An 11,601-nucleotide genomic window follows, 5' to 3' on the forward strand; every position below is an offset into this window, starting at 1 on the left:
GTCTGCTTGCTTCACTGTGCTCTTTCTTTCCCTTTCTTTGCTTTCGGTATCTAGATCCCTTTAGTTGAATGACTTATTTGACTTCTCATCAGATCACCTTTGAAACTTTCCGTCAGATACTTTGCTAAAGCAATCTGTTTGAAGATCCTCTAGAGTAGGGCGTTCTATTTCGACTAGTTTGGCACAGGGTTACGAAATATGCGTAGAAAGCGACGATCGGTGGAGGATGATGACCTGGACTAGTTTCTGAAGATGGCTGTTGTGTTCTCGTACAGAGGAACACAGAACAACTGATTGTCGATTGTGGAAGGACTTGTAGCCCTCGTCGCTAACGACAGGAAAGCATGTGCTCTTTAAAAGACTTTCACTATCAGACTAAAAAGTGAGAGAGAGAGAGAGAGAGGGAGAGAGACGTGAGAGACGAGTTGCAGTTGATAAGTCAGTTAATTTCAAAGTTTTGGAAGCTTCAAAAGCTGATACAAAGTTACTTCACTCATCAGGAAGTTTGTATTGTTATCATTTCCTTGTTCTTGGTAGAATTTCAAGTGAGTTAGTGGATCTTTGAATTAATTGCAGATTATTTTATTTTGCAAGGATGCTTATCTACTCGATTATTAAAATTATTAATCGTTAACTAATTACGTATTTATTGTGTTACACATTCGTCCTAATTCGGTTCTAAAAATTTTTGATTATCTACAATAGTCTGGTAATATTTTCAGTCGCATCGAGATTTTCAATTTCCTAGGAAACTTCTTAGAGAAAATGCTCGAAATCTTGGTAAAGGTTTCTCGAATATCGATTTCTCGTCGACTAATATCAAATTCGCGGATGGAACGGTTCGATTTCCTGCTCGAAAGAGCATTTAGCATTACATGAAAATCCAACGAATCATCTGTATGAATATATCATTTCTCAATAACGTATTTTCCAAGAGAATTGATTCGTCGAATTTTAATTTATCAAGTTTTCTGTACAGAAATATTATTTTAAGTAAATAATAACAAAAGATTGACAGATAATATGTTCGAAATGAAACTGTTTTATTCCATATATATATATATATATATGTAATATAAATAACCTCTAAAATTATTCTATATGACTTGCGTGTTCTGCAATGACCTCATTGTTTAAATGGGATTGCTTTGTTTTGTATGCAGAAATAATTTTCAGAATGGATTTATATAACGCGTCTCTTTTGCCTGCTAACAATACAGTCAGTGAAATGGAACTTTGCCGTTTTACTGGTAGAAATAATCTTCAAAATTGGTAGATATACGTCTTGTATTATAATATTAGTAATATTTAAAACATTAGTTGAAATAATTTTACACACAAGCATTTTTAAATTGAAAAATTTTGTTAATGCGAAGACATTCTTATTTCATACGTAAGAGCGTCATTTGTGTCGAAAAATTAAACAGAATGAAATTTAAAAAATTCCATTTTTGTTTAAATATTTCGATAAAAATCTTCGTCACACTTATTGAACAATTGTAGTACCTTAAACGTTGAAACAAAGTTATCATTTTTCCCCATTTCAGAAGAGTGACAAATTTTACCTCTGATTTTATAGAAATATTCACTACGGTTATAAACAATTACTAAATAAAACGCAATAAAATTTTGTCCATTTCAAATCAAACGTCGATTTTCTACAAAAATTATTTTTGTGAAAATACTCCTTCGTCATATTCAATCGTTGTACTAGCATTTTTCTATACCTGCCACATTTGCACCGGTCTTTTTCTACTTTTACAATTTACCACATATTCCGTCGCTAGTATATTTATTCATTTTGTGATCTTTGCAGTGAAAAAATTGTTATTGCATAAAAATATCACAGTTAAGAAATGGGATAAGTGAATTAATAATTAACATACTATTTACGATAATACTTTTTAGAATCCTTTATAATAATATTTCCAAATTTTAGTTACTATTACAATATTCATACGTAATATTTATTATTTACTATTCCTGTAATAATATCTTTAAAAAATCACAGTATTTCTTTCCTACAACATTTATTATATAGTTTACGACACGTTAAAATTTTAACATTAAATAATATTCATATCTTTACACTCTATCTTTATTTCCTAATAGCATGATATTACCATAATAGCTATTAAATTTAACATGTACTACAATCTTTATTAATTATTATTATAATGCATATTACAAAATGTAATTGCATTCTATCTGATCAATACGTTTTCTCACATTTCGTTTGAACCTTAAGAACGACATTTAAATAGAAAATAGCAAAGTTCTTTTTCCAGATTTCTTAGAAAATCCGCACGAAGAAGGTTGACAGGCGTAATCACGATTTAAGAAAATAGCATAAACGCGTGACTCGCGGTGGTATCGAAGTAATCAACTGGGTCGAGGCTGGAATTTTTAATTTCCTCACAAGCTGCGTGGGTTTTTATTAACCATTAGTCGGCAAATTGGTCGAGAAGCTCTTTTTACACTGTGATTGGCTATGGACCCTCCCCCCTTCCCTTCGTTGCGTAGAAGTTCTTCAATTTTGTCGGTGAGTGGAAAAAAATACGGAAAAAAAAGTCACCGAGAGAGTTGCCAGGAAATTGGATCCACAAAGGACAGAGGACCGTCAAGTGTCGAGAAAATTCGCCGAGAAACTCGAAATTTCACCGCAAAGCAAGGAATGTCTACGGTACATGGGAACGCGGCCTTGAAGCGGGATAACGATGAACAATAGAGTATTTTACAAAGTTTCATCTGTCGTATTGAGTTAATGAAACCGTGATACGTTGAAAAAAATGTTCCATGATAATTTTGCATCATCCGAGAAAAGTACATTCGTGTTCGATAATTAATAAACAATTTCTTCTATTTTCTTCTCGCGATTAATCAACTTGTAAAATTTGTTAAAAATCGTATTAAATGATTTTTAAAGAGAAGAAAAATGTTACCGTTTACGATCAATGAGAATCTATTAGGCTGTATAATAAGGAGATTAATATTCGTGTTTATTGATTCTTCGTTTTGAAGGAAAGACGGAGATATAGATTCCTTGAACGTAAAAATAAATGTATTTCTTTCTCATTATGAACATTATGTTACGTCTCCTCTAAAACTTTCATTTATATTAAAAAATCTAGATCATCTAATGAAGATATCGCGGTAGAAAGAGAAAGTGGAAGTAGAAAGAGACCACATATGGTCAGACCGGTTCTCGTTCCTTTTTAATTTCTCATGTATATCTTTATCTTATTAAAAGCAGAGGAAACCGTTACCTCGATCTTTCTTATCGTGATCTTTAAAGAACCATCTGCTTGATAAAAGTGTGATAAAAGTAAATTAAGAACAAGATTGAAATATAGCGATGTGAACAAGACCGTAGATAGTTAGACACTGTGAGATTCCTATAAAGATATTTATTCAGAATATTCTGCAGATTATAAAGCAGGTATCAAACAACAAGTTTACGATAAAATAACTGAAAAATAAATGCAGCGATAAACATTTGATCGTTTTGTTTATCAGAAAATATTTAATAATACAAAAATAAAATTTATAGCAGCATCGCAATAAATTTTCTGCAGGAAAATATGGCGTATAACCATGGAAGCGTAAGAAAAGAGGTAAAGGCGTAAAAATAAGATTCAATAAGAACATCTGATTTTCTAGGGTGGAGGCAGAAACAATTTGTTTATGGTATGGTAGAATCCCAATGGGGTTGCGTCTGAAACGTTACTTTACAGGAAGGACTCTATCTTCCTTGAAATCCGATTAAAGATTTCCGCGTATCGAATAAACAGGAAATCAAGTTACGTGCCGTTAGGTGACACTTTCTTCTGCGGCCCTTTCACGATCAATAATCTGCCAGTGAACCCGGTTGCTGATTAATTTTTCCTTAAACGAAAGCGCGAGTCGACCAGCGAGTCATCGATTTATACCGCTGTCTTTGTTTCTCAGCATCGACAACTGTGTTAAGTGTTGACAGTATATGGGGTCGTAGAATGTAGTGGTCGAAGCTATTTTATTTCCTCTTTACTTTTTTACGAACCTTTTATGTTTTATTCATCGCTTTTTTTTTATTCATTTAGAACTTTTATTGTGCGTAATGTATTTTTAATACTATTTACGTGTAACATATTGTTTTTGTTTTTGTTTTTTTATCAATTTTCTATGTTCTCACTTTTTCACTTGTTTTTTTATTCATTTGGAATTTGTACTGTATTTCGAATAATTCAAGTGTTACATATATTGACGTTATATCTAAAAATAAAGAACTGAAACCTTTATAGATATGTACGATATGTCTGATCATATACAATCTCACCCTACTTACTTCGCTATATTGCAATCCTGCGTTCGATTTATTTCTCTCAAACGATTTAAATTCTTGAATATAAAAGAAAATTATAGTAGATGCCATTTAAAGCCCACGATAAAGAAATAGAGATATGGATGTTGTTATATCGAAAAACAGCCTCCTGTATTTTTAATAAAAAAAAATCGCAAATAATATTCCAGACAAAGATATCAACAAGAATATTGAAATTCACCAATTATTCAATTACAAATTACTCTTCTTCACTTCTCCACTTTTTCATCCGCGTTAAATATTTATTCACGTGCAGCAATGTTATTAAGAAATTTTCGAGCAAAAGATCTCTCTTAAAAAATATCAAATCATTTTCCAGGTAACCAGAAAAATAATTTTCAATTTTACTCGAAAACCAACTAGTTTCTATATAATCTCGCTTATCCCTGCAGCAAATACAGGCTCGAAACAGGAGGGAGGGAAATTAGCTTTATTCGTCCAAGGGTAGGGTTCAGGTCAAAGTTCACGTTAGAGGTCAGTTAGAGTTAAAATCATCTTCCGATTGGTCAGTGTCAAGGTTCGAAATTAATGGTCCTAATTGGTACAGGATGTTCTAAGTGTTTCATTTTCCAGAGCTCGTCTTCGAGGATGGTGGTTCATTATACGATACCATAGGTGATTAAACTATACGTCATGTGATTAATTAATTTGTATAACTGTTTGCTTGCAGTCCATTCATCTCGACCGTACTGCAAGAAATGTTAATACGTGTCCAAGCTCGATTATCGGGGATTTGACGTTTCGTATATTTCGTAAAACTTTAAGATGCTAAATGAAATTAGTAGCGAGTTTAAAGAATTGCCATCGTCAAATGGTCCTTGATACTAATAATCTCTGTAGTTAATAGGCTATTCTTTTAGTGGATTAAAACATCTGACACGGTTCCAGGCAACACATACAGTGAAACAAGTAGAAATGGACTGTATATGATCAGACATATCGAATCTTTGCTTTCAATAATGAAATTTACTATTTCTTACAAATTAGTATGAAAGAGAATTTAAGGCGCTGACTTCCTGAGAGGTACAAAACATTGTTTTTCAGTACTCTACTATATATCTTTCTGTTTTAGTTATGCTCTTCAAGTATTATATTAGTACATATTAGTGTTATTATTATATCAAAGCTATGTTTAGTTAAACTCTTGCTTTCAAAATTGAAGTTCCTTTGAAGTTTGTGGTTAATGGAGTTCTTAGAGTAGACATACAAAATTTAGTAACAAAGACATAAATTGAATGTAAAAACGAAATATAGTATTATAAGTACAAAGGGGTCGTATATAGACAGACATCCTATTCTCCTTTCATAAGCAACAAATTTTAAAGAGATTAATTTTCTTCAAATATGAAAGACAAAGTAAAAATATCTTTATGATCAAAGAGGAACGACTTACCCCTAAGACCAAAGAAAAACTTGCCTTACGAAGGAAAAGATTGTTTTATCGTCCGAAACTTGATCTAGTACTACTTTAATACATATAAGGTGTTAGTGTAACTTTCGTTCATTGCAAAATTGTTGTTATTACAATTTTCTTCCCTCATTGCGTTACGTTTGCCAAGATACAAAAGGGTGGGTTGATAAAAGCACGAATGCTATTCAGGGTTGCTTAATTAAGCCAGGATGGCCGGCACGGTTCGCGATAAAAGAGCCACTCGCAATTAAGCCTGTATTACGCGATTCTTTCTTATGAGGCTGAGCTAAGTGTCGTTGATAAATTGAACAGAAAACGAGGCGGTTTTGTTTCCTTCTGACGTAGATGCTCACGTTTTCCCGGTGTTCTGCGTTTAAAAATAGGTAGCGGAAATGTTTTGCTGGATTAAAGAATATCATACTGTCATTTTCCTTTTGCTAATTTGTACGACTGCCAGCTTGAAATACGTTCCTCGATTTATTCAAGCCTTTTAAGTTCGTTTATTCAAACCAACGTGAAATACGTTTTGTAGATGGATTTATAAAAATAATCCGCAGAAATATAAAATGGAAGTATGTACGATTGAAGACAATGAGCGAGGGACTGAAGATAAGATGAGGATAAAATAAAGTAAAGAATGAATGTGCTGGAATGAGAATCGTTAGCAGTCTTTTTCTAAAAACTCTTTTTTCATTAAATAAAATATATTACAGTGAAAATTATATTCATTAATCGTTCAAAACGTACTATTTTATCTTGTTTTTATGACTTTTCTAAATATATGGAACATTTCTAGTGTTACAAAAATTGTCCTTAATCCTTATTTGTAGTAATTAAATAATAAATTTCCCTTAATTTTGTTGGTATCAAAAATAGTGTAATAAGTTACATAATTGCGAGAATAAACAATAGCTGGGGTATTTATTGAGTGCTCCCTTTGAGGGTATGGATAATTTTATTTTGTATCGCGCTGTTAACGATCAGGTGCAATTAATTGACATATGCCAGGGGCTCTGCGTTGACAATCGATGACTGCCCATGGTTATAGTCATCGAACCCCTCGTAATTGATGACAGAAGCTGCGTGCGATAACGAAGTCACACACCGTAAGCTACACCTAGGAAATAGACCTATTTGCTCGAACGATGAACTTTTTGTTTATTTTCGCGTTTTCGTGTAGTCTATTATCTTTAATCGATATCAATATTTTTAAAATAATCTATTTTAATTACCATTGACATGAAATTAATTTGTGAGTGTATATCTACGATTACGTAGTTCCTAATAATTCATAAAGCTGTAAAAATTCCAAATTTCAAAATATCTCTAGTTGTCAAATTTATTAAAATAGTAAAAATCGATTTTTGCCATGCTATACTTAATGACAAGTAAAACTACCAGCAAGGGTCAATTCTTCGTAAAAAAGTGGACAAAAAACGTAGAATATAATTCCCTTATTTACCGCTTCATTTCTTAAATAAATAAGCCTGAGATCGGGTGGTTTGTCAGGAAGACACTATCTGCACGAATTTTCAAATTCCATATTCTCCGAAACGAAGACCTGCACGAAGAAATTGCACAGCACATCTTCGACGCATTTTTAAATAAAGAATCCCTCAGCACTCGATTAAGGAAGAAATTTTTAGAGATTTGATAAATAACACTTTTGTCCAATAGATTAATTCGTATACGTGGCGTTCTTTATTAAAACGCTGTGTACCTTTCCGTTTAACCTTTCCCATCCTTCTTCTGTCCCTCTGCTATTCGATAAATTTTGTAAATCCGGCCGTTAATGAAACGGAAAGAAAAGCTGAATACGCGTGAGGCACGGTAGAAGCCGCTGAAGGCAGTCAGCTTGCAGAGCAAGTTCTTTTTTATCGAGGTAGGCGGACTTTTCGTTCGTGCGGCTATAAACGCGATTTATCGCGGTAGCTACGATGAATTCCCAGTGCTTTCTTTCCTTCTCGTTTCTACTCTCTCGGAAACGAATATATTTTTCTACGGTAAAGAACGTGGCTATGGTGAAAATGTGATGGAATGAGAGGAAAGGTGATATCCTTTGATACCGATCGCGGTATAAGAGAAGTAAATTTCGAAATAAAGTTCGAGCAAAAAAAGAAGAGATTATTGAGTGGATTTCTTTTGTACTCGTCTGACCACATACGTTTCTATTCTACTTATTGACATAGAGAAATGTTTATATGTAGCTGCTACAATTTCAGATATTTCGAATCACTCGAATATTCAATATTAATTGCAAATTAATGCCACAGATATGAAGAACGATCCTTTTTGGGTTAATAAATTTTCGAGGCACAAATTTCCCAAACTAACAGAATTCTCCTCTAACTGTTGTCTACGTTCTTGTAATTTATGAAACATGTAATGCTTCCAAACTTTTGGCCACTGGTCTACATCTCGGGACAATTTCCAATAAATGCATTACCACAGATACTCGTTCCAATACAATTTTAGTTTCATGGATATCCACAAACATGTTCAAACGGACTTCCGAAAACAGGTCGGATTTTCTTCCAACTTCAACAAAGCGAAAAAGTATGCTATCAAAGCAAATCGAAGCAACTCGTCTCTTCTTCTCCCTCAATTTCTTTGTTTCTTTATTCGATTGCCTGGTGTGTGACACGATTCGACGGAATCAAACTTTGCCAGCTCAAACACGAAACCAAACGAATTTGCCTGTGGAAAGAAGCATTGTCGAGTTATCGCCTTTGTACCGCTTTCTTGCCACGCGTTTCCGTGAAAGAACACTTCAATAGTGCCGTCACTACGCTCTAACTATCGTTTAATCCGCTTATCGACAGTTTTCTTTGTAACGAGCAAGGTCTTTGACAATTTTCAACGTTTGAAGAAGATCATAGAATAAAAATGATTTTCTATTTCATTGTATTTCGACTAAAAAATCTAATTGGAAACTTAAAGTTAATTAAAATGTTGAATTAAATCATGTTAACATTCGTCTGATTCGGTGCAATGGTATATGCAGAGTATAAAGAGATAGGTTAGGTTAGATTTGCGTTAGAGTATGTAATTGCTAGATATTTAATATTAATTTCCGTTCTGTAGACTATGATGTAAATTAATGTTCTATTATGGAGAGTGTGAAAATGGAATGTACGTATAGAATTGTATTGTGGAATATGAAATTAGATGTAAAATAAAAAATTAAATACAATTTAAAATATAGAATATGGAATACGAAATGGAGTATAGAACATAGAGCAGACTGTAGGATTCTGTCCAATGCTGCATTTATATGCAACAAAATAAAATAAATATGATACGAAATATAGGGCATGAAATAAATATAACAAATATGAAATACAAGAATAAAATCAAATAATTTAACCTTAATTGTAATAGCAACTTACAGCCCGATTAAACTAGGCAAATTAAACGAAAAGAAAAAAATATCATAAAATTTATAACGAAAGATATATAAAATCTACTTTTCATATAACAAATTGAGGTTTCCACTGAGGTAAAGATTCGAACTTTTCTGTGTACAAAAGAATTGGAATTTTCTTATCTAAGGATGATATTGCAATATTTTCTCTGGAAGAAAAAGATTGACATTTTCTTAACAAAAGATTGGAATTTCCTCATGACAGGTAATAAATCGCCATTGTATAAGTATATAAAGCCAAGGGGACAGCCGTTTTCGTTCGTCAGGCAGCGATTAAATTTTACAACGCGGTACTCCGATACGGTGAAAGTTGCGCAGCACAGTTTCCACGACTTTTCAGTCCCGGAAACAAACTCCCCACGGGATTCGGCTGACTAGGCACGCTTTTATTTTACTTGCTTCAGCGAACCTATTTCGCGCGAACTACGAGTCGCTGCACCCTTGCTTCCAGATGTTGGTTTCGCTTCCTATTATTTTCTCGATGTGTCATCGTTGTACTTTTAAGGATATGATGAAAATCCAAGAACTTTTCCGGATTTCAAAAATGCAACTTGGACAATTTTTTAATCATTTGAATGTAGGAATTTCGTTAAATACGCGAACACCTTTATTTGTTTCTAATTAAAAAATACAGGCGTGACAACAAATTCAAGCTGTTAAACTCACTTTATTGCAAATTTAACAAATTGAGAAATGGGATCTAAATAGAAGATTGATCTCAACTATTGGTCATTGTAAGGAATATTTTATTTCAAGTATTATGTGCATCCTTATAATTTATATAATTTAAATTTGAGACAGATGTCCAAAATATGCTCACAGTAATTATTAGTACGAGAAACGTAAAAAAAAATTATATAATATAAAAGATTGCATGGAATAAATATCAATAAAGAAAGGCTTTTTTTTCTTCAAAAAGGAATGAAAGGTATAAGCGTTCCGATCAGCTTAATAAATCCTTTGATTGTATAAGCTCCATCTGCTTGAACAAATGGCAGTTAGATATTCGGCTTTGCATAAGCACATACTGTGACGCGAACATAAGAACAAAGGCAAGTTGCAATTGAATTTTTAAAGCTCCAAAATACTGGAGCTCTTTTCCATGTTCTATCGTTTTAATAATCAATTTTCAAGCACGTACACAAGAATCCCTTAACGCTCGTTAACACCAAATATTTTACATTCTCAGAGGACAATTGCTCGCTTTAAAATATAACGACTGTCAGAAGTTTTCACCCATGATATATTTCCACTTTTACTTATACAATCATCGATAAAATTCTTCTTGTACAAAATCATACATTTTACCATTCCTTTGTACAAAATGTTATCTTGTGAAGCAATACATAACATAAAATTATTTCTTGTAAATAAAAATTCTTCTATAACAAATAAATATAACAAAATTGTTAACGAAACCTCTAATATAATAATAGTAAGAAAATTCTACTTGCAATAATGATGGAATTACAAATATGCTGATATAATAACCTTACTACTCACACTGATATAATATCCACACTACCACACTGACCAGAAACTACTGACAGCTATTGTGTACTAAATATCCCTTATCTACCCCAAATTCCACAACTGCCAGTCCACTTTTCAGGCTACTGACATTAATCCAATAAACTAATAATAAAACTATCAGGAATATAGTAAAAGTTTAACTAGAAACTTTTGCTAGCTACGGGTATACCAGATATCTGTTATCCAGCCCAAACCCCATAATGGCAAGCAACTTTTCGAAACTAACCTATACCCACAGTATCAACTACATAGACGTTTCCTTCCAATTGATCCCAGACCTATTGTGCAAGCATAAATATTACCATATATTGTCAATTTCAACTTATCCAATCACTACTGTAGACTTCCAATTCCAAATACTTCCAATTCTCTGTAAAAATTACTGAAAAACCCATTATCTGCTTTTCGAAAGCGGAAGAAGCCTCATACAGTGTCATACCTACTATGTCATATACCAACACTATCATACGCTTCCAATTTTGACAATTAATCACTGACAGATACCACAAAGCTTCAATTACAAGTAATTCCTACCACCACCCCGTGCCCAAATCGTTCAAAAAGCCATTAACTGGTTCCCTGAAGCAAGAAAATTATCAAACCACCTGAAACCTGCCAAATCCGAAAGCAACTATCATGTCCAACAGATCGTACATCCGTCAATGTGACAAAACAACAAGTACCGGTTCTTGAATCCAAAAATTCAACCCTCGTGGCGTGCAGACACCCCTAGGCCGGAAATGACTGTGGAAAATCGGCAGACAAGAGGAAGAGAGCGGTTGGCGATGGGTCGCGTCACGCACCAGGCACGTTAGCGCGGAAAAGTTTGCGGCTGTGGGCAGCAGACAACAGGTAGCAAGCCACACGGCCGCG

General features: G+C 33.4%; 1 protein-coding gene across 1 annotated transcript in view; it reads right to left on the minus strand.

The window, feature by feature from the left end:
- LOC100746626 (cAMP-specific 3',5'-cyclic phosphodiesterase) overlaps positions 1-11,601 on the minus strand; it is a 370,153-nt gene that overhangs the window by 356,415 nt on the left and 2,137 nt on the right. The window lies entirely within an intron of this gene.

Source organism: Bombus impatiens, unplaced genomic scaffold, assembly GCF_000188095.3.
Source record: "Bombus impatiens unplaced genomic scaffold, BIMP_2.2 scf_0637, whole genome shotgun sequence".
Taxonomy (NCBI): domain Eukaryota; kingdom Metazoa; phylum Arthropoda; class Insecta; order Hymenoptera; family Apidae; genus Bombus; species Bombus impatiens.